The sequence below is a fragment of the Pygocentrus nattereri genome, chromosome 21 (assembly GCF_015220715.1).
Source record: "Pygocentrus nattereri isolate fPygNat1 chromosome 21, fPygNat1.pri, whole genome shotgun sequence".
Taxonomy (NCBI): domain Eukaryota; kingdom Metazoa; phylum Chordata; class Actinopteri; order Characiformes; family Serrasalmidae; genus Pygocentrus; species Pygocentrus nattereri.
In genome coordinates, this window is record NC_051231.1 from 28,679,589 (window position 1) to 28,704,019 (window position 24,431).

The following is a 24,431-nucleotide window of genomic DNA, read 5'->3' on the forward strand; positions in this document are numbered from 1 at the left end:
AGGGCCTGTGCTTAGATGATTGCACCACTCACGAGGCCCAACAATAGGTCAAATTCAAAATACCTCATCTTCTACTTACAGACACAAACATTTATAAAAATGGACAATAGTACATCAAAGCTAAAATGGTAGTAGTTCCCATCTTCAAGCCTGTACTTTGTCTGTGCCTGTCCTATCTTTATAGATAACATTTGATTAGATAGCTCACTAGGTAATTAGCTACAAAACAAATCAGGGGGATACCATCTGAGATGATGTAAGTGCTATGGTGTTTAGTCATATATAAAGGCAGCCAAAGAAGTGAGGAAGGTGACCAACAGAACCGCAGTGAAACGGGAAGTATCTGTGACAACTTTGATCTAAATGTAGAAAGTAGAGTAGAGGATAATAAACCAAAAGAAAATGAATAACCTAACAAACAAACAAACAAACAAACCAGCATGAAAACAAACCCCTCCCCTACATATCAAACACTCAAAGAACACACAATCTTTCACGAACAACAATGTCCATAGACTATTTAGCATGGGCTTTGGTTTAGGGTAATCCTTAAAGAAGAAAATAGCTTGGTCCCACCAATCGGATAGCAGTCCATGGAGATTGCAGCTTGTAGGACACGTAGGCCCAACGGGACAGATGTAACTTGGGTGTGAAGCGATGAACAAAGACTGAGCAAACCTTCAAACCAAGACTCGGCACACGTTTCTCCCAACAACAGCCTCAGCACTTACGCAATCTCTTTCTGCATAAGAGGGTAAAGTGAGTCCCCAACCACCATACTTTTAGCATGTTAGCATTAGCATGTTAGCATTAGCATGTTAGCACAAATTGGCCTCCTTTAAACACATGGACAGGAAACAGTGCATTCTTTAAGACATCCCAAAAAGAAAGAAATGGAAAGAAAATAGTTACACTGAGCCTGAAACCCTGGGTTTCTCAAAAAGGAGATTTGCCAGCAGAGAGAACATGTGCCTCAAGCTCAAACTCTCTACTACTTCCTCCCTGGCTTCCTCTCTTTATACACCTGAACCTCCCTACAACCCTAGGCTAGGAGGAGGAATGGTCCAAAACCACTACCTGGCATGAGAACACTGGATACTGGTAAACAGGTTGGTTACAACATTATATCATAGTGTCATAAACCACGTCAACAAAGCACTCAACAACAATTACACACCAATGTGTAACCACAATGCATTCAGCCATGCATATTCATTAATTGCTAATGCTAATAGATGCAGTCCAGGTTTCCATGGCACATTTACTACTTTATCTCTGTAGCTCCAGTGCAAAACCCAAGATATCAGGGGGAAATGCATGAGGTAAGTCTATTTCAGTCTCTTGATGGAGTTTTGCTGTGAGATATCTGCTGACCTTTCCAGCTGCAGGTTCCAAGTTGCAGAGGCCTTTAAGTCAGTTCTCTCTCCATGCTGATAAGATAGACCAGTATAAACATTTGCTCTCATCTTGGATGATGAAAATCCTTCAAACGTGATCCTGGTTTGTAGGAATGAATCTGAAGGGACAAGGAGAAGTGGTGCAAAACGGCATTGGCAAGCAAAACTAGTAAAAGCACCGCTCTTGTGGCTTTGCTCTAGAGCCGGCTTCTATTTCTATGTAATATGGATGAGGAGCAGAGCTGTAGGTGATTGGATAATAACTGAGGAAGCTATAGAACATGAACAGAATGCACCTGCAATAAAATGAACCCCCCCCCCCCCCCCTTAAAATCCTAGGCTTATTACATATATATCAGGTAATAGACATGTTTAATAAATCTGTGGACCTGCTAGTGAACATTTAAGGGCTTAATGTCTTACAATACAATGTCTTATTAATGTATATATCATTTGAATATATGCAGATAATTTGAATAGGAAAAAATGCTGGTCGATGGAATGTTTGCTTGCGGTTCAACTGTATATGTGGGCGTAACGGAGCGTGAAGCTGTACGTGTGTATGTGTGTGTGTGTGTGTTACTGGGTGTCGTGTTGCTGTGTTATGTGCTGACACAGCTCCGAGGGCTTCAGGTCACACCTGGTGTGTGAGAGGAGTTCACCAGCTGCTGATGCTCTAATGTAACACACACACACACACACACACACACACACACCCCGTCATATTGCTCAGATAGGCTGGTGAGTGATTGTATTCATCATACAAAAGTGAGGCAGTCAAAAATATTGTTTAAAACTTATCTTGCTAAAGTTTTTACTAGTTAATATTACAGTTGGCTCCAGTGAACATACTGACATATGTGAGTTTAACATATTGGAAAAAACTAAATATATTAGATGTGCCATAACTTTTACACATAGTATATTTATTCTTTCTCCCCACATGTGAATCTAATGGTACAGTAAAAAAAAAATGACACAAGTGTCCATTTACTGCAGATATAGTAACACAATGTGCTGAAGCTACAAGGCTAGCACTACTAACAGACACTAGATGTCAATAGTCACCCAAAACATCTCTCAATCTACTCATACCCCATATAGGCCTTCATTAACGATGTGGTTTAATATGTCTTACTGTGAACTATAAACATTAACAGCTTTACTGTCTAGCTGAACACAGCGGGCAGCATGTTAGACTACAGGAACTTACCACAGTGCCTGTTGCCTAAAGTGCCTGCCCCCAGTTTGACCACACTGTAAATTGTGGATGCGGTTTGAGTGGGTTTCTATTAACTATTAAAGGTGACTATTAACTTCTAGTGCTTCTTAGCAACATTAGATGCCACTTTAAAACTAAAGAAGCAAAACTTAGCAAACATGTCTTGGCTGGTCAACTAAATGGAAAATTTGTTGAAAAATTGTGTAAATTAAATTTTTTCTTTTTTTTTCTCTCTCTCTCTATCTAAGGCCAATACAGCAAAGCGAGCTCTCCTGTTGGTTAGCCTTTATCAGATTGACCACTAAGACAATTATTAGAGTGACAGTGGAATCAACCGTTCGTGTTTGGGCCAATTTTGTAAGAAGAAACGTCGCTCTAAGCCCTGAGTCCTAAAGAAGACACTGGCTGTGAATCGTAGGCTGACCAATGTGTTTCAGTCAGAAATATAAAGCAGCAGCAGCTCCATGTCAGCACTCTTTACTGAAGCTCACTGTTAAACTGCTACAAGGTCAGCGTCAGTTACAAGCCCCAAATAAAACATGCAAATCTTTAACAAGCTTCAAATGTCCTTGTTTAATGCAGAACATATAAAATGTTAATGTGAATCGCTGTTGCTTCTGAATCGTTGTTGAATCATTGTAGCATGGTGCTAACATACTACTGGAATCCCATAGGGGTAGTTAACATTATTGGAGAGGGGATTTTTTTTCCCATTTTTGGCCAAGTTTTGACATATATGACCTGAACTGCTATAAACGTCTCACTCTAACCATCATGGTTTGCCACTATACTATCTTGTATTTGATTTTCTATACATTAAAATGCCTTTACACACACATACAAATACACACACACACACACACACACACACACACACACACATGCTGTACATATGAGGACATCCATACATTTCTATTGATTTTTGTTTTACTGTAGCTAAATAATACTACACCTAACCCTAACCTTAACCTCAGTATCCAAAAGGCAAATTTTCTGCTCTTGTAGTTTTCAAATAAATAAAGTAATTGTGGTGAAACCAACACATGCTCAAGTGAGGACCAGCAAAATGTCCTCACATCAGCAAAACTGTCATATATTCCTAACATAGTGAGGACATGAGGACCTCACAAATATAGCACTACAAGAACACACACGCACACAAACTCTAAGCCGCTTATCCTCCTGGATCTGGTCTTATCCCAGTGGCCAGAGGGCAGGAAACACCCTGGACAGTTTGTCTGTCCATCACAGGACAGACAGACAGACATATACATTTACAACTAGGAGGAATTTAGCATCAATTCAGCATCCACACAGGAAGGACCCTGGTTGCCCGGCTGGGGAGTTGAACCCAGGCCCTTCTTGCTGTGAAGCAACAGTGCTTAAAACATAACACAGGTGCACTTCAGATCACAGTGGAAAACTGTGATAGTGTTTATTTTCCTTCCTCTACAGGTGAGCACATATTAATAACATTATTTATTACATATATATGTTTACCTCACATGTGATTACATGAAATGACTTTTCTGTATCCTCCTTATTCCAGACGTCTAGTATACTGGACATTTTTATTCTAGCTGTACAGGAGCAGGTAAATCACCACACTCACTTTGTGTATTTCTACATAACTCGGTCTTTGCATTGGCCAATTATTTAATGTAATGTTTTCTTTTTTTGAAAGAAAGGCAGTCGAAATGTACAAGATCTTCTAAAAATGAACACATTTAGAATCATCGAGGCAACAGACCCAAAGTAAAATCTGAACTGTCTATGATGCTGGGCTAGCAAATAAAGTATATCGCTGCTGTCAGAAAAAAAATCTTGTGTCTCCATTTTTATCGTTTTTCAGTTTTTGGCATAATTTGAAAATGTCTCTTGCCCTTTATATTATGTGTAAATTTCATGATGAATGACCCAAAAGAAATGGCCCAAAATGACTTGATAAGAAGTCTGGTTCCATTAACTTACATTAAAAGTAAAGTGTGTTTTTTCTTTCTCCTGTAAAGTTACCATTTGTTCCGACAGCAGCGATATGTAACATCTACTGTAATATATAATGTAATACATAATATTGCTTATGCAACGTTTTCTGACTTTTTTCCTCAATGACCTTGATTGTTTCAACCATTTGTTTTGGAAATTGTAAAATATAGTAATGATTTGTGTTAAAATGCTTTGTGCTTTTTTATTATGAGGTTAAAATGAATAATTATACAAACTATCCAATTACTTAGAGCCAGTCGTACAGAAGTTCAGAGCTAGATTTGTGTCTGGTGTTGGTGATAAAAGCTCTCAAATTTCATGCAAATGTCGTGTCAGTATGTTCAAATAAAGGTTCTATGCAGGTACAACTTCTGTTCATCAAGGTACAAACAATGTAACTGTTCCCTCAAAGGTACAGCAGTGGTTTTAAGGTCCAACTGTGGTTCTTAAATAAGTTTTTCCAGGTGAAAAGTTCATGTTTGTACTTTTTCGTAACCGAATGTTTTAAAACAGAACAATAAAATAAAAAGCCTGGAGACGAGACGAGGTGTGTGGAGTCAATACAAATGTCAATTCAATGGATTATGGTACAGTTGCGTTCCCAGATTGAAGGCACTGAGATGATCTTTGAGGTGACAGTTTACTACCTTTATTTCTGAGAGTGAAGGTATTCAGTTTGCAGCAAAAGTAGGACAAACTAGGTAATGGATGGTAATAATAAATTAAGCCAACTCACTCATGCACAACAAATCATATTGGACTGTTTATTTTCACACGTAACCCTGAGATTGGATTTTTGCACCTTCAGTTGAGCTTTGGAGAAATGCATGTAGACAGCTGGCCTAACTTGCTCATAATGCCTGTGCCTTAACATGCAAATAACTTCTTAGCTATGCAGCTTGGCTCTGATAGTGAAGCACAAAGACTAGTTCACACATATAGTGCTTGTACGTCTCATAAAGCCTGAAATGTCTACCTGATCACTGCAAATGGTCAACTCAATTGCAGTTAACATTCCCTTTCATGGGCAAAATGGGGCTAACAAAGTATCAGAGAAACAGATGGACTACAGTCTGTAATTGTAGATCTACAAAGTGCAGCTATACAGTAAGTGGAGCTGATAAGATGGACAATGAACGTAGAAACAAGGAGGTGGTTTTAATAAAGTAAGAGAGTGTATATCGCACCAAAGAGGCTGTTGCGCTACTGTTACAATGTCAAGCTTGTAGTAATAGTAGTGTCCCACATACTGTATACTAAAAAGCATACTGTATACTAAAAAGCATAATGCATACTACAAATGCATGCTTCTTACTACAAAACAAGGCATGCATACTAAAATGCATACTCCATAATAGAAGTGCATATTTCTACTTCAAAACAATGCATGCTATATTTCGAACTACAAAACAATGCACAATACAAATGCACACTTTTTAGAGTTGCTCATCTTGTGGTTTCATTAGTTGCTAGTTAGGGGTGGTTGCTATGGTGACCAGCCTGTGTGCCAACCTTCAGGGTTAAAGAGTACTATAAATGCATACATCTTTCTGCAATACAATGCATATTACATACTATAATGTATACTACATACTACAAATGCATACATCTTTCTACAAAACAATGCATGCCACATAATAAAATGCCTATTACATATTACAAATTAATAGTACATACTGAAAATGCTTGACATGCTTCAAGCGCATACTGCATTCTACAAATGCATAGTACATACTACAAATAATGCTTACAAAATACTACAGATGCATGCTACATACTACACATGCATACTTCTTACTACTAAACAATGCATACTATATTCCAATAATGCATATTTCTCACTACAAAACAATCCATACTACATACTTCAAGTGCATTCTTCTAACTACAAAACAATGCATGCTACACACTAAAGGCGCATCCTACAAAATAATGCAAATTATGTACTATAAATGCATACTACATATTACATACTACAATGAGTGCATTCTTTTAACTAAAAGTGCATCCTTCAATTACAAAACAATTCATAGTACATACTACAAATGCATATTACATACTAAAATACAATGCATACTACATACTACAACACACACTACATACTACAAAATAATGCATACTACATACTAAAATGCTTATTACACACTATAAAACAATGCATACTACAAGCTGAAATGCATACCACATACTAAAAGTGCATACTCAGTACTAAAATGCATGCTATATAGTACAAAACAATGCATACTACCTACTAAAATACATACTGTATACTATAAATGGTTACCACATACTAAAATGCATACTATGTACTACAAATTCATAATTGAGAACAAAAAATGTATAATATATACGACAACTGCATAAAGATTATGAAAAACAAATGAGATAAAATTGCACATTTTAAGTACAAATGTTAAGAAGCACTATTCTGTCCTTTCAACAACAATCTAGCCGCCTTGGGAGCCTCAACATTTTATGTCCACTGTACCGTCCTGGCTGTAAATATGTCTCAGTATGTGCTAATGTACTAGCGTAGGCTAATGAATATAAACAAGAATGCAGGCTGACTTTGCGCTGCTCTTAGCTTTAGCTAAGCAATAGCCACGTTTCTCGCATCTCCATCAGGAAACTTCTCCACAAAAGTAGAAGAGTTTCTCCTTAAATGTCTCTCAACATTCCACTTTTTTATGAGGCTGAAATCAGCTTCTCATTCCAGCTTCTTGTTCAAATTTTCCTGTCCCACCTTAAATGGTTCTTAACACGCCAGAATGTAACTGCTGCACCATTTAAGGTGGAACAGGAGAATTCAAAACAACAAGCTGATTTCAGCTTTGTGGCTTTTTCAGCATTTGAGAGTTTCTCACTGCAGATTGAATGTATCAGGAAAACAGCTGGAGGACTTGCAAATGAAATAAGTTCTAATAATATTATTAACAATAATACTTTAATAATACTAATTATTGTTGCTCATCTTGTGGTTTCATTAGTTGCTAGTTAGGGGTGGTTGCTATGGTGACCAGCCTGTGTGCCAACCCTCAGGGTTAAAGAGTACTATAAATGCATACATCTTTCTGTAATACAATGCATATTACATACTATAATGTATACTACATACTACAAATGCATACGTCTTTCTACAAAACAATGCATGCCACATAATAAAATGCCTATTACATATTACAAATTAATAGTACATACTGAAAATGCTTACTACATGCTACAAATACTACATACTACATACATAGTACAAAACAGAGCATACTATATACTACAAAGCATACAGCGCACTACACATGCTACATTTTACTCATACATATTTATGACTACTAAGCAATGCACACTACATACCACAAATGCACTCTTCTTACTACAAAACAAGGCAAGTTGCTTCTCATTTTCCAGCATCTTGTTCGAATTAGTTCGAAATAGTTCCTGAGGTGATCCGAACGTAACTACTGCACCATTTAAGGTGGAACTGGAAAAGTCAGAACAATAAGCTGGCGAATGAGAATCTGACTTCAGCTTTGTGACTTTTTAGTGTTTGTTAGTTTCTCTGCACATTGAATGTATCAGGAAAACAGCTGGAGGGCTTACAAACCCAAATAAGTCCATTCGTTTCCAAAATATCAACGTTCCTCTTAAATCTTTCTCTTTGCCTTTTCATTAGACACTAGCTAGGGTACAGGCTGCTATGCTTGACCAGCAGCCTGCTCGCCAACCTTCGGGGCTAACGGTTGGTAATTTAGCAGTTACATGCTGCAGCATTCATGATCATTTATTCCCGTGTTGAACGATCAGCAGGGCTTTATTTCACCGCAAAGGAGGATTATTTTATTCTCGCCTAATAAAATCTCATCCTGCCTTGGAGCTGCAACAGGGAAGCCGAGGAGCCGCATGCCGCTGACCCCTGCCCTAAGGGTTCCTCTCTGCTTGTGCTGGAGTAGATTGTTCTTGCTTTCCCTACTTCCCTACCAGCTGGACTGGACTGTATATGGTTATTTGCATAGACATGTTTAATGATCACGTAAAGATCATTAAGCATTTATATATATAAAAAAAGCACTATCATTGGAATGAAGCAGCAGCTGAAGCAATAGTGGAAATGTGTGATGAAAGTTCGCCCCCTTGTGGCAAAGAGGAGCATCGCCATGCATTATACCATGCCGGCTGCTTCCTTCCACACTTATTCATACAGCAGACACTCTCATCTAGACTTACACAAACCTCTTTAACAGCATAGACAAAAAATCACGCTATGTAAAGGCTGCTGAGCTCGAATGATGTAGAAAAGTAAAAATAATATCCTTAAAACATATTTTTTTATTTTCTTTGTGGACAAAGATGATTTGTGTTGCATTTTGTTTGCATTTTCCAGGCCCAGATTAAAGGGGAATTCCACCGATTTTTAAAAATTCCTGCAAAGTTCAACTGCTGAGGTGAGAGTTGAGAGTTAAACCAAGTCGGAGTGGTTTGATGTGAAATGCTTCATTTGTGGGGAAACTAACAGACCCAGCTTTCCTCGCAGTGGAGGTGAGAGTGTCTACAACATTAATGGGCTATTTTATTTACAATTCAAAATGACCATTGATCCTAAAATAGGATCCAACACTAAGATAGTCAAGAAGTACATGTGACCACCCCAAATCCTCTAGTGTTGTTTAAAGCCACCCTCTGCCTTTAAGTACTTATACAATTCAACTGCTAACTATAATTTAAAATGAGGTAACATGAAGCAGACCAAGAACCACATCGAGGTGTGTCAGGAGGAGCCCATTTGGGTCGGTTCAGAATCCGTTTATGGACCAAACCACTAAAAAGTGCAACCACTAAAATCTAAGTTTGGAGCTTTAACACTGAACTGTGCATTTGCTAGTGCTATACCTTTAATGTCCAGCAGATGGCATCTGAGAGGTACTTTAGATTTTTCTACTCATGGCTTTGGTGCTGGACATGCTGACTTCTTTACCTCCAGAGTGGACATGTGTGCTTCTTCTAAGTGATGAGAAAATATTTACTCAGAGAAAAAAACTTCTCAGCTTTATGGATGTAATTGCTCTGAATCTTTGATCACAGCAAAGTATTTACTGAAGAATATTACTGCATTATGTCCCACACAACAATGCATACTACATACGAAAACGGTACATACTCCAAGTGCATACCACGAACTACAAATGCATGCTATATACAGTGCTGTGTGAAAGTTTCAGGCATCTAAGCAAATTTTTAAACAATTGACCTCAGCAGTGAGTTTATCACAATATACATTAGAATAAAGTCGTATTCATAATTCAAATAAACATCCATCCATCCATCCATCCATCCATCCATCCATCCATCCATTTTCTAAGCCGCTTCTCCATCAGGGTCATGGGGGTGCTGGAGCCTATCCCAGCAGTCATTGGGCGGAAGGCAGGATACACCCTGGACAGGTCGCCAGTCCATCACAGGGCTCAAATAAACATAAAAACAATAAAAAATAACAAGAATTTCTTGGGTCCATTTTTTCCTTGACACCTTCACAGCCACCACAGAGGCTTGTTAATATCATCAATTACATCATGAGCTCAATTTACTGAAGCACTGATTGGTCAAACCAGGAGCTGCTTTTTAACTACATATAATACTGGGGCTTCCTCGAGGAGAGGCTTGGAAATGGGTAAACAAACAAACCAACATCCAGAAAATCACTGTTTATTATATATATATATATATATATATATATATATATATATATATATACACACACACACATTATTAATGAATATTCTATACATTTTGTCAAACATTCACACTTTTCTCAGCAAATAAACACAAACTACACGAATAAATAGATTTTGAAAATGTGTCTTGGGTGCCCAAGACTTTCGCACAGTCCTTTACTATACAAAATGCATGCTACACAGTATGAATATAACCTACATACTGTATAACAACACAAGCTACATACTTTGAGTGTAAATGTAAATGTGCTTGCTACATACTACACAACGACTATATACATACTCTAAATGTGTACGTCTTACTAAACAGTAACGCTACATAATGCATACAACATAAAATGCATACCATAATGTATAAATATAATGCTTACTACACAGTAAATAATGTAGAGTATAGACCAGTGGTTCTTATCTCTGGTCCTCGAGGCCTGCTTTTCGTGTTATAAACAGTACTGCTCTCAGTGGGCCTGAAAAACACTTCCAACTGCAAAATGGTGCATGCTACATACTACAAGTGCATACTTCTAAATACAAGTTCATTCTACATACTATGAATGCATACTCCTTTCTACAAAACAATGAACTTTATACAGTTACAAATGTTACTACTCACTGCAAAAACAATGCAAACTACATGCTTCTAAATAAAAATGCATACTACTTACTACAAAACAATGCATTGTACCTACTACTGCAAGTGCATACTTCACAACACAAATGCATACTACTTAATGGACATGCATACTATATACTACAAATACATACTACTAAATACAAAACAATGCATAATACATACTACACAAATACATACAACAATTGCATATTTCTTATTATAAAACATGGCATGCTACATAGTACAAATGCATAGTACATACTACTAATACATACTTCCTTCTACAAAACTGCATTCTACGTAATGTAAATACATAGTACATTTTATAAATGCACACATCTACTACAAAACAGTAATACATAATACAAAGGCATACTACACATGCATACTGCAGAATACAATTGCATACTACATATGCAACAAAAGTATATTATGAATATACATACATAATACATACTATAAATGCATTCAACATACTACAGAGGCATACTATGCACTACACATGCATACTACATACTACAAATGCATACTACATAACATAAATGCATACTTATAAGTACAAATGCATACCACATACTAATGCATATTACACACTACTCATGCATACTACATACTACAAGTGCATACGTCTCAGTACAAATGCATATTACAGATGTATATTACATAATACAAAGGCATGTTTAGCTGCATCTTGAAGCAAAACTGCTCGCTTATTTCCAGTAGAACCGTTTGTTTTTGCACATGTGCAGACTGAGAAGTCCGAAAGAAATCAGAGTAAGAGTTCACATGCACTGAGAAATCTGATGACTGAGATACAATAAAGCTCTCGTTATCAGATTTCTTAATCAGATTTCTAGACCTTACTCTGGTCTAATCATTCTGCGTGTGATGTTTACATGACCATTTGAATAATCAGATAAATCCCATCATGATTGGATTATTTTGTGCATGTAAGCGAACTCAATATCGAGTGCACAATGGTCTTCAGACTAACAGAGAGCCGGCATTGGATTAGGCCTAGATTATGAAATTAGAGGCCCCTGGGTAAAATTGTTTGCATGTGCTTGTTGGCTCGCTGCCCCAAAAGGCCTGATCAGTGGTTCAGTAACAGATTCAGCTGTTATTCGTGTGAACAGTGAGGTAAACAATCAACAAAACCCAGTAGCGTTCTTCTGTAGCACACTGAGAAGCATGCCCACTTTTCCATGTCGTCTTTATAACATTCACCAAATAATGTTCTTTGCTTAGTGTCACGATTGGCCCCTCCCCGTCCTGTCCATGTCTTTGTGTTGTGTTTTGATCTTCAGCGTGCATTTGTTGTGTTTATCCTCCCAGTTCGGCCCCCTTGTTTTCCTTTTATAACAAACTTTATTGAGGAGTATTATTTCAATACAAACACATTTTCAGATGCAGGATACATAAAATAAAAAATACAAAATCCACATTTTTCAACATTTCTACAGTATTATACAGTTGAGTTATTCACATTCAGAATGATGCAGCGCTGATTAAAAGTCCAGCAGCGTCCAGGGGAACCTTCTCTTCCCTCGAGTGTCTGTTGTTCGCAGTCTTTCAATCTCACACAGTATTTGTTTATAAACAGTTTCTGCAGGTATTTGACACTGTTCTCTTCCCATTTTACAGTGTGTCTTCCAGATCTTACAATTAACAACACAAACAATGAACCAATAAAATTCTAAAACACTTCGGAAAAGGTTTCATTCAAATTTCCAAACATTACACTTTTAACATTAATGTCCAAATTCAGCCCAGTGTGCCGTAATTTCCTCCAGATATCTGTTGTTCTCGGACAGTGAATGAAAAGATGTTCAATCGTCTCGTCTTCACCACAATCGGACACGCTTCAGTTGTGACGTAACATCTCCATTTCACTACACATCTGACTGGCAGCCTAACTGTCACCAGCCACGTCACATCTCTGACGTTCTCAGAGGGGAGTCTGGATGAAATGTGCTTCACACAAACTCGTCCTTCAGTCGGAGTTAAATGCTTGTAATGGAACATTTCTCCATAATCGCTGTCCTGTATGAGCTTATAGATCGTTTTACCAATCAATATTTCATTCTTCATATTTTATCATATTTGATAAAATATGGTGCAGTCGTGGGCTGGAGGTTAGAGATCTGGCCCTGTGACTGGAAGGTCGCTGGTTCGATCCCCAGGCCGACAGTCCATGACTGAGGTGTCCTTGAGCAAGACACCTAACCCCCAACTGCTCCCCGGGCGCCGTGGATAGGGCTGCCCACCGCTCCGGGCAAGTGTGTGCTCACTGCCCCCTAGTGTGTGTGTATTCACTAGTGTGTATGTAATGTTTCACTTCACGGATGGGTTAAATGCAGAGGTGGTATTTCCCCGGTTGTGGGATCAAAAAAGTATCACAAAAAAAAAAAATGTTTTGCCCTGCCCTTTTTCTTCTCCCAAGAAGTTTTATTCCCTGTCCGCTCTGAGTTTCTGCTCCTGGCTTTAGCTACATTTTTACAAAAGGCTATTTTTCATTTTCTCCCCAGCTCCACCGCACCGAGGCCTCCTTCCTCCCGCTTCCTAAAACTTCCCTGTTGCTCCCCCAAATAAAACGAACGCACATTTTATTTAATCGCATCACACGTTTTTCGTCTGGAGGGAAAATAGTAGCTAAAAACAACAATTTCGATAAAATAAACGTCTTAATCTCATGAATCCTGCTCTTATCATTTTCTAATTCAGTCTGACTTTCCTGTTCTTTTTTCTCCCAGTTTGTTTCGCTGCACTTTCTGTTTAAAATCACTAATCCCAGGATTTTATTCTCTTCTTTAACGAGCAGATTTATCGTGGCAGGATCTCCCTCTCCTATCCTCACAGCCTCACTCTTGCTGGTGTTTAGCTGTGCCCTGGCTGCTGCTTCATAAGTGTTAAAATGCTCTCTGATGACGTCTAACTCGGCTTGATTTCTGACAAAGACCATGACGTCATCTGCGTACGCAGAGATTTTCAGTGGCTCTGCGGTTGAGAGCTGGACTCCCTGCAGCCTGGGCTCGTGTTTGATCGTATGCAGCGGGGGGCTGATAGCGATCACATACAGAGAGGAGCTTAGTGGACACCCCTGCTTCACTCCTCTATTTTAAAATCTTTAGTTAAAAAGTTTACGTTAATCTGGACTTTCGATTCTTTATATAACATCTTAATCATATTAATGAACTTCTCCGGGAAGCCGTACTGTTTTAAAACAATCCATAAATAATCTCTAGAGAGGAAATCAAGGGTCTTTTTCTGATCTAGTCCAACTATATAAAAGTCCTGATCTCTCTTGGTAGTGATTATGTCTCTAATTGCACACAGATTATCCCACATGTCCCTTTTACTGCACATATCTGCTCGACCTCAATGACTTCAGTCATGACTCCAGACATCAAGGGGCAGTCGTGGGCTGGAGGTTAGGGATCTGGCCCTGTGACCAGAAGGTTACCGGTTCGATCCCCAGGGCCGACAGTCCATGACTGAGGTGTCCTTGAGCAAGACACCTAACCCCCAACTGCTCCCCGGGTGCTGTGGATAGGGCTGCCCACCGCTCTGAGCAAGTGTGCTCACTGCCCCCTAGTGTGTGTATTCACTAGTGTGTATGTGGTGTTTCACCTCACGGATGGGTCAAATGCGGAGGTGGAATTCCCCCATTTGTGGGATTAAAAAAGTATCATTTAACTTTTTACTATGACTTTAGCCAAGATTTTATAATCTATATTCATTACGTTGATCTGTCTCCAGCTGTCCAGATCACCGAGATCTCCCTTTTTAAAGATGAATGAAATCACACAGTGATAAAAAGACGCATGTAAAGCTTCGTTTTCTAGTCCTTCATTGTAAACAGATACCAAGAGATCTGCAAGAACATCTGGACAAGATTTATAACACTCAGCTGGCAGACCGTCCGGACCTGGACTTTTACCCAGGTTCAGCTCGTGAATGGCTTCCAGCACTTCCTCCCTCTTCACTGGTTCTTCTAAAACCTTCAGACTTTCCCCCTGCAATGTTGGGTCTAAACAGCATCTAAGTCTAGTTTCACCAATGCTCACTCGTTTATAATCGTTCTCACACTTCTGCCTGATTATTTTTCTTTTATTATATTCATTTTCGACAACGTCGCCATTCTCATCTTTAATCTTATGTTCCCTGTTTTTTTAGTTGTTTTATCACATCCCGTGCATTTCCATCCCAATTCCAACCAAACCCTGCTTCAACTTGTGTGTTTAGAAGTGCTTCGTTGTTTAATGTTTCTAACCGAGATTTAATTTCAATCTATTTTCTTCATCTAAACCTCTGCTGGGGGTCTTTTGGAGGTCGACATACTCACACATTAATTTATTATGGCACTCGTTCCTCTGCTGGTGAAGTTCTTTGCATTTACGTTTAACAAAGACCTTTATTTGCTCTTTAAAGACGGGCCACCATTCCGTGTCAGATCTAGTTAAAACCTTCAGGCTCTTTATTCTCTCGACCTCTTTAACCAGCTCTAAAAGCACATTCCTCTGTTTTAGATGGTGTGTTGAGTTTCCAGTAGCCTCGGTCTTCCACAGCCCCCAGATTCATTTTCACACTCGCTCCTAAATGATCCGACTCCACCAGGTACCCAGTCCTGTAGCTGATGACTCTCGTTTCTAATGAACTGTTAATGCGTGTTTTCACTGTGTTACAGATGCGCGCGAAGCCGAGATCATCTGCCAATTTTTCGCACGTCTGTCGCACGTCTCACAGACGAGCTCCGTGTCTTTCATCGGGATTTTAACACCATCACAGACATCAGTGATGGCGTTAAAATCACCACAGAGCACTGCATGGAAACCAACACACAGTAGTTCATACAGCTTATTAAAAATCCTCATTTCCCCCGCCCTTTCAGGAGGAGTGTACACATTTATAAATCTCATTTTCAGATTTTTAAAATAACAATCAACCATAATAATTCTCCCCAGTATTATCTCTCCGCATTTAATAATGTCATCTTTTTCTTTCCCACCTGTGTTTCCACCTGTGTCCTGCTATCCCTTGTTAGCCCTATTGTATTTAAGCCCTGTGTTTGCCCCTTGTGGTTGTTGGTCTTTGTGTTTGAGGTGCTGTATTGTTTGAAGTGTTTGTATTGTATGTTCTGTTCGAACGTTTTCTAACGTTATGTCTGTTCCCCGTTCTCTACGTGTTGGCTCTATGACCCTGGACTGTCTCGACCCTGATTCTGGATTTGGCCTCAATAAATCTGGCTTTTCTCAGCACGTGCGTCCACCTCATTGCTCCACGTTACACTTAGTTACTTAAACAATGCTAAAACTCACTGTCAGATGCTTTATTATTACACACTACATACTAGAAAACAATGCATTCTATACACAACACAAGCATCCCACGCACTCCAAATGCATACTATGTACTACACATGCACACTACATACTTGAAAACAATGCATACTACATACTACAAATGCATAGTACATATTACAGTGGCATGCTTCTTACTACGAAACGGTCCATTCTACATACTACAAGTGCATACTTCAAAATACAAATTAATACAAATGCAAAATACAAATTTTGTCTGAACTCGACTCCGACCACATCATCAAGTTTTAAGCCCAAAAGTGACCTCAAACTACTTCAAAATGTGGTTCGAACCCACACATCAGAACTCACAATACAGAGTAAATCCTGACAGGATAGCACTGGCTATCGTTTAATGACAATAAAAGCACCATTACAGCATGGATAAAATAAAGGTTAATGTTTCTAAAAAAACAACAATATTTATGAGCTTTAAATGTCTGTGATTACTCTAGAATGGCCAACAATATTCATCATAACTGTTAGCTTACAGCTAATATGCCATTAAAATCCCACAGGACTGCTAACAGAAATTAGCATTCAGATAAAAGTGTTTTTGCTCTTTGTTTTTGACGTTTCTGGCCCGAACTGAGGGCCTGGCTCTAATAGTCATGGTTCACTGCTGTGAATGCATGTTGAAAGGTATGTTTTTATTAAACACTATGATGTGCAGCTGATGTCATCACACTCACCACAAATCCTACAAATGAGATCATTGTTGTTCAGCGGCCAGGTGTTAGAAATGAGCTGCCTCTGAGAGCGTGTGTGTGTGTGTGTGTGTGTGTGTGTGTGTGTGTATGTTAATAACAGCTGGGTCTATTCTCATCTCTCGGCGGTTCTGGCAGGGGAGGCTCTCACCCATATGGTGCAGAGGATTAGGACATCATCAAGCCTTATTACCCCAGCAATAAGAGTTTGTTTACAATAAGACACCCTCATCTGCGCCCTTCCCCTCTGAGTGGTTAATGTTTACTGTCAGTTAATCACAAGTGCAATGCATTTAAGTGATGGAACATGTGTACAAATCATAAATATGCATATTACAGAACTGGATGACCAACAGAGGGCACCCTACTAAAGCTACACGTGGCACATTCTCTGTGGTGTCTTCCTAGACTCAGATTATTTTTATTTACCAACAACAGGGTCTTTTTTTTAAGATATGTGACACAGTCAAAGGTCATTTCAAGCGTAATCGCACCAATTTAGCAGCTTAACATAGTGAATGTTTATCAGAGAAAAGTGTCCAGATAACTTTGCTAATAATCTGAATACTAAATTAGGCAGGATTATTATAAATGCATACTATCCAACAATGCATACTACATACTATGACAAAATGTGTAGTACTTACTACACAAGAATGCAACACTACATACTACACAACAATGTATACTACAAACAATACCTTTTTTATCTGCTTAAAAATACATAGAACCCATAAATGCATACAACACACTGCACAACAATGAATTCTATATCCTAAAAATGCACACTACACAATAATGCATGGTACATGCAACAAATGCATACTACTTACAAAACGACAATCTTACTTACTATGCATACTTACTATGAAAAATGCATCTTACATACTACATTACAAAGGCATACTATGTCCTATACATGCATTCTACATGAAAACAAATGCATACTAATAGATACACAACAATGAATACTATATACTACACAATGATGCATACATCTTACTATGAATGCATACTACTAACTACACAACAATGCATACTATATACTATAAATGCATATTACAAACTGCACTACATGTATGTGAAATACCATAAATGTATACTACATACTATTTTGTGCAAACTATACAACAATGCATACTACATACTATTACATACTTAATGCACAACAATGCCTACTCTATACTACAAATGTATACTACATATAACACAACAATGCCTACTCTATACTACAAATGTATACTTTATACTACACAACAATGAATGCTGCATATTATACATGCATAGTACACTTCAGAACAATGCATACTATAGTATGCATACTCAAAAATGCATGCTGTATACTGTAAATGCATGCTATTTACTACAGAAAATATGCATACACACTACATAACATTGTTTATTACATTCTACATAACAATGGTTATCATGTTTTAATGCATACTACATATTCGCCTTTCATAGACACTGTTTTCTGTAATATTTATAAGCAACTGAGAGAAACACACAAGGGCAGTGTGTGATGATTGGGGAATGCAGTTTGCACACTGCTATTTAATGGCTACAGCTTGTTAGCTTCAGTAGCCTCATAGCCCCAGTGTTAAACTAAAGTAGCGAATATCTCGGTTGATCAACAGCATTTAGATTAAAGGCAAGATGTTTGGAAATGTGGGAAGAATCCTTTAATGCTGTCCTGAGTTCAGTTTTCTGGCCTTCAGAAAAGATGAACGATAAACCAGTCCTTAGATTCAACTGGGGCTAAATTACTGTTCTAATTACCCTCAACAGTCCAATGAACCACCCTAATAATAATTAGGAGCAATTATTATAACGAATGAAAATATTGAGCGCAGCCCAGAGCCTGGCCTTTAAAAGTGTCAGCCCGGAGGATGGATGATGTCATTCACATATGGGCATGAGGTAATGTGTCCTGTTAGCATGAAGACAATGCTGATGTATTATCTTCATAAAAATAATCCTCCGGCTTTATTTCTCCGTCCGACTCTCATTCAGAGACGTTCCTCTGGGGCTTCACCCAGCTGTGCTCCCAAGCCGTGACATTTGCATGATCCTGGTTGTTCTTTCAGCAAATGTCAGTTCGTCTGCTTGTAGAATGTGTTCCAGCACTGGACGTGTGGCTCTGACCACAACACGTACTTAGACTGATATAATACTCCACAAGGCCATTACCGCTTCTACAGGATCAGTCTAATGTTTGGCCACACCCACTCAAAGAAGGGCATTTCTTTATTTTTGCACACTTTTGAGTAAAGTTGACATCAAATCTATGCAATTCCATTCATATGGAATTATACAAAGATGAACAAGTGTAACCATTGTAGCATTCTGGTCAGACAGTGGTAGTGTAGGTGGGGGTCAATGAATCTTAAGGAAATAAACTTAGGAGTTCTTAATCATTTGAATTAGAAAAAGAGAGAAGGCTCACCCAATCAGATAAACTGATATGTTACAAGGTAAAGCAATCAAACCATGAGCACACAATGTGTCAAACCGTGAATAAATTAGGTGCATTTAGTGTTTGCATTTTGTCTTTTCAGGCCAGTCAGTAGACCCTTCAGAACTACCAATGGGTGCGTTTGCAAGCACTTAATAATCTGATTTCTGCAGAAAAACGGATTTTGTCAGTAATCTGATCGGGTTTACATCCACTTGAGTAATCAGATAATGGGGAAACTCCAGGTTTACAGGAGTCAGTCAGTAATCAGATTACAGCCAATAAACTCACAGAAGAAGACGTGACATAAACATAACGGAAAGCTTCATGCCGCGCCACTTTAGCTGAAAAAATGAACACACCTCATCTAGATGATTGTCACGATTGGCTCCTCCCACTCCATGTGCCTTTTTGTTTTGGTTTGTCCATGTGCGTTTGTTTTTGGTTTAAGCCCTGCCCCCTGTTTGGTTGCTCCGCCCCTGATTGTGTTCACCTCTCCCTCATTACCCTTTGTTATTTAAGCCCTGTTTGCCCTTAGTGTTTGTCGGTCTTTGTTTGATGTCTCGGTCTCCGTTTGTTGTGTTGATTCTGGTTTGTGTCATGTCTGTCGCGGAAACTCTGCTCGCTTATTTCCAGTAGAACCGTTTGTTTTTGCACATGTGCAGACTGAGAAGTCCGAAAGAAATCAGAGTAAGAGTTCACATGCACTGAGAAATCTGATGACTGAGATACAATAAAGCTCTCGTTATCAGATTTCTTAATCAGATTTCTAGACCTTACTCTGGTCTAATCATTCTGCGTGTGATGTTTACATGACCATTTGAATAATCAGATAAATCCCATCATGATTGGATTATTTTGTGCATGTAAGCGAACTCAATATCGAGTGCACAATGGTCTTCAGACTAACAGAGAGCCGGCATTGGATTAGGCCTAGATTATGAAATTATAGGCCCCTGGGTAAAAGTGTTTGCATGTGCTTGTTGGCTCGCTGCCCCAAAAGGCCTGATCAGTGGTTCAGTAACAGATTCAGCTGTTATTCATGTGAACAGTGAGGTAAACAATCAACAAAACCCAGTAGCGTTCTTCTGTAGCACACTGAGAAGCATGCCCACTTTTCCATGTCGTCTTTATAACATTCACCAAATAATGTTCTTTGTTTAGTTACTTGGCAAAGAACAGTGGTGGACAGTAAGTCTGTAAATTTGTTACTGTACTTAAGTAATTTTGGTGTATCTGTATTGAAGTTTTTCCACTTTGGACGACTTTTTCCTTTCACTCCACTACATTTCAGAGTCTAATATCCGACTTTTTCCTCCTACATTTTGAGAAATCTGTCGTTCCTTTTGGTTTCTGTGGGTATAAAAACGTAACAGGTCAAAACGAAGGAAGCGCAAAGCCAGAGCACCAATCAGGGCCCAGCGGTCACTTTGTTTAGAGCTGGTTTTGACCTGTTGGTCATACCGACCCAGTGCAGCACGCGGTTCAACGTCAGCGCAGCAGCGTAAAACTTTGGGAGAGTCTGTTCAACATAAATGATGAACTAACCTAACTTTGTGTAAATAGAGCACAATATAGAAATATGTCCACATATGCAGTCGAGACTGACGCGGCTTTTTTCTGAATTTCTACAAACACCATTTCATTTTATAGTAAATGAGTTTGGGCTGGTTTATGTTTATGCACAGACGCCTACAGATCAACATAGTAAAGGAGCTCATCTGTGATCCTGAGTTTAAAGCCAGTTTTTATTCAACTTAAACTTGGAACTAAGTTGTAAATAAATCTGAAACTGAAACTTTGCTTGTGTGTAAAAAGTGATTTCAGAGCCACTCGGTTCTCCCTGATGGAAACTGTTTACCTTCAGTGTTTTGTGCTTCTGATCATTTTAATAGACGCCAGCGTCACTAATTAATGACGTTCTATTAAAAGACTGGTTTACCAAGAGAGACGCTGGAGGACTTTCACCTGAAATGAGTTCATGAAGCCAGTCTGGTTATAAAAATGATAACAGGACATCAGAGCCAGAATTACTCTTTTAGTACTTTTACTTTATACTTAAGTACATTTGAAGGTAAATACTTTAGTACTTTTACTCAAGTGGAGGTCTAAAGGGAGGAACTTCTACTTTTACTGGAGTAATATTTACCTTGGGTGTCACTACTTTAACTCAAGTTCATGGTTTGTGTCCTTCATCCACCACAATGCTAAAACTCACTGTTTAGTCATTATCGGTCAGATGCTTAGCCCTAAAAACCTTGATTACATAGCAAAAACACTTAATAACTCTAAATGTTTGTACAATTGCATACAAAAATAATAGTATGTTTGATTGATTTATTGAAGTAAACAAATCTTCTGCAGAGAATACAATTAAACATGGTATTTTTTGTAACATAGTTTAAAAATAATCTAAAATACAATATAAAATGTGCCGTAACTTTTGCTCAGGACATTTTTTTAACGTTTCATTTTCTCCAGTTCAATGAATAAACAGTAACTGTGCATTAAAATGTGCAGAAGTGTGTTCTCTGTAGAGGATGTGTGCCTTACTTTCACTTAGAACATCACTGACCAGAGGCGCCCAAATTTTTGCATATCACTTTTTATAATATATTTGGTTTGTGAGCTACAGATTTTCATTAGATTTCCCTGGATCTTTGCAGACACTCAATAAACCTTGTGCAGCCTGCGAAACTCATTTGTGGGTGAAGCATAGGTCAGTTCAATGGAGAGGTCAATTTAAACCGATTTGTTATGATCTACTGATCTGTTAAATTGAAAGTCCTACCCCGCCTTGGTCGCTTCGTAAAAGTAGAGGGATATGAAGAGGCTATGCACATTAGATGGACAGTGTTTTAGTGTTTTTTCCTTAATTATCACTTCATAGTTTATGGTTCATCTCCCTCTCTCTCTCCCCCCCTCTCTCACTCTCTCTCTCTCTTTTCCTTTACCCCTTTCTTCATTGACTAATGGGCCCAAAAACACTTCTTAGAAGGAAGTGATTCTGTATACAAATACAAGCTTTAAGCCCTGGTGGACTCACTGGTCACTGCAAACATCTCTTACTCCTATAACTGAAGAGTCAGTTTTGCATTGCAGTCCATATAGTTATTCAATTCTAAGCCAAATGGAGTAATAAAAGGAGTATTTAAGGGGTTAACTGGATCCATCCAATGTTTCTAGCCGAAAAAGACATCCACACATTACAACACCTGCTTTTTCAAAACAGCGATGCAATTCACACCTCATGTTCAATCTTCAGGATTTACCCAGTGTGTCCAGAGTGACGCTGTGAAGATTTCAGTTTACCTCCATTTAAATGCCCCATTTAAATCCCCACAGCAACGTTCAGTCGAAAACTAGTGACGTTCTAGTGTCTCAAAGAGTCCTCTGATTGACTCAGACTTAGATTTAGTCCTGATAATCAGAAATTTACAGCTAAATACATGAAAAATGACTCAAAATGCAGTAACACGTGTAAAACTGAGGCTAAATGCTAGCTATGCTGTGTATGGGGTGCTGAGAGAGTGGGGAACGGGCCAAAAACACGAAAAAGGGAACAAGTGGCCTTGTCCCAATCCACTACACTCTTGGCACTTTCCCTCTTTCCCTCAAAACAAGAGCAATAAATGTGACCAATCTGATTATGAAATTAACCATTTTTGGCTCTGTCTTTCAGTTAACATTGGTTTTGAGTGTTCATGGTCCTATATAGAAGTATAGGGCCTCGTTCAACAATATCTCTGAATTTTCTTAGGTTTCTCCTCAATTTGTTCTTGAGGAAGGTTCTAAGACAAAGTCTGCATCCTTTGTGCTCTTGAGTGTGTGTAGATTGTGGATTGTAGCTTGTAGATTGAATGTGTTCTCACCTAAGAACAAATCCCAAATAAGAAAACATCAGAATCGTGGTGAAAACTGCATAAGTGGGTTTTAAGAAGAAATTTCATTGGTGAATGAGGCCCATTGCTTTTGCTACCGAAGCCTTGAAGAACCTTTTTTAAGAGTGAATAGGCCCAGTGTCACGATTGGCCTCTCCCAGTCCTGTCCATGTGTTTGTCTTGTGCTTTGGTCTAGTCCACGTGCTTTTTGTTTTGATTCCAGTCCGACCCCTTGTTTTGTGACTCCACACAGGTGGGAACAATCAGGGTTTTGAGTACTAAATATATCTAATATTAAATATGCAGCTTAATTTGGAATAAGAAAAGGCCTGTCTTGCTCTTAGACACACATGGCCTCCTTATGCTAATTCTTTATTTTTATTCATAATGACCAATAAAATGAATCACCATCAAAATTCTTGCACTTCCAGCTCACAAACCCTCCACACTAAACATTTCTGAAAAGGTGTCACTTGTTTTCTAGATATGTATAAGCAGAAAAATGACACAGTTTTGCAGGTGGTAGGTACATTTTTGATAAAAAAATATGTAAAGATATCAAATTTCAGTTTTTTTTAATTGCATTTACATGTCAAACGATGGCATATCTGAGTATCTGGGTCTCCTGATCATAACAACAGATGGCATGTGTGACTGTCTCATGTAAATACTTTATAATCACAATTGAAATTGTGAATGACCAAAACACCAGACATTTACCCAAATTACCATGGGGTTTAAAGCTATGTTCACATTAGAAGCCTCATTTCTCAAATCGAATGTTTTGCTCAAATCCAATCTCTCTGACTCGATGGTTCACACTCGTTTAGGTAAGTGACTCTAATCGGTCAATAATGTGATGAACCTGAAATGACCCTCATGAGCTCATCCTAAGCTCAAACTAACGGTCAGAACGAGCTTCGCTGAGAAGATCGTTAACTCTGATCAGCTCTCAGCTTCGTTATTAGAGCCAGACGGAGGAGAAAAGGTGAAATGAGCTCCTTTTCCACTGTTTACAGGCTTTAACGTCTGTTCGGCGCTGCTGCCATGATAACTCTGAATGATGGCCACGCCCAGTGGTAAAAAA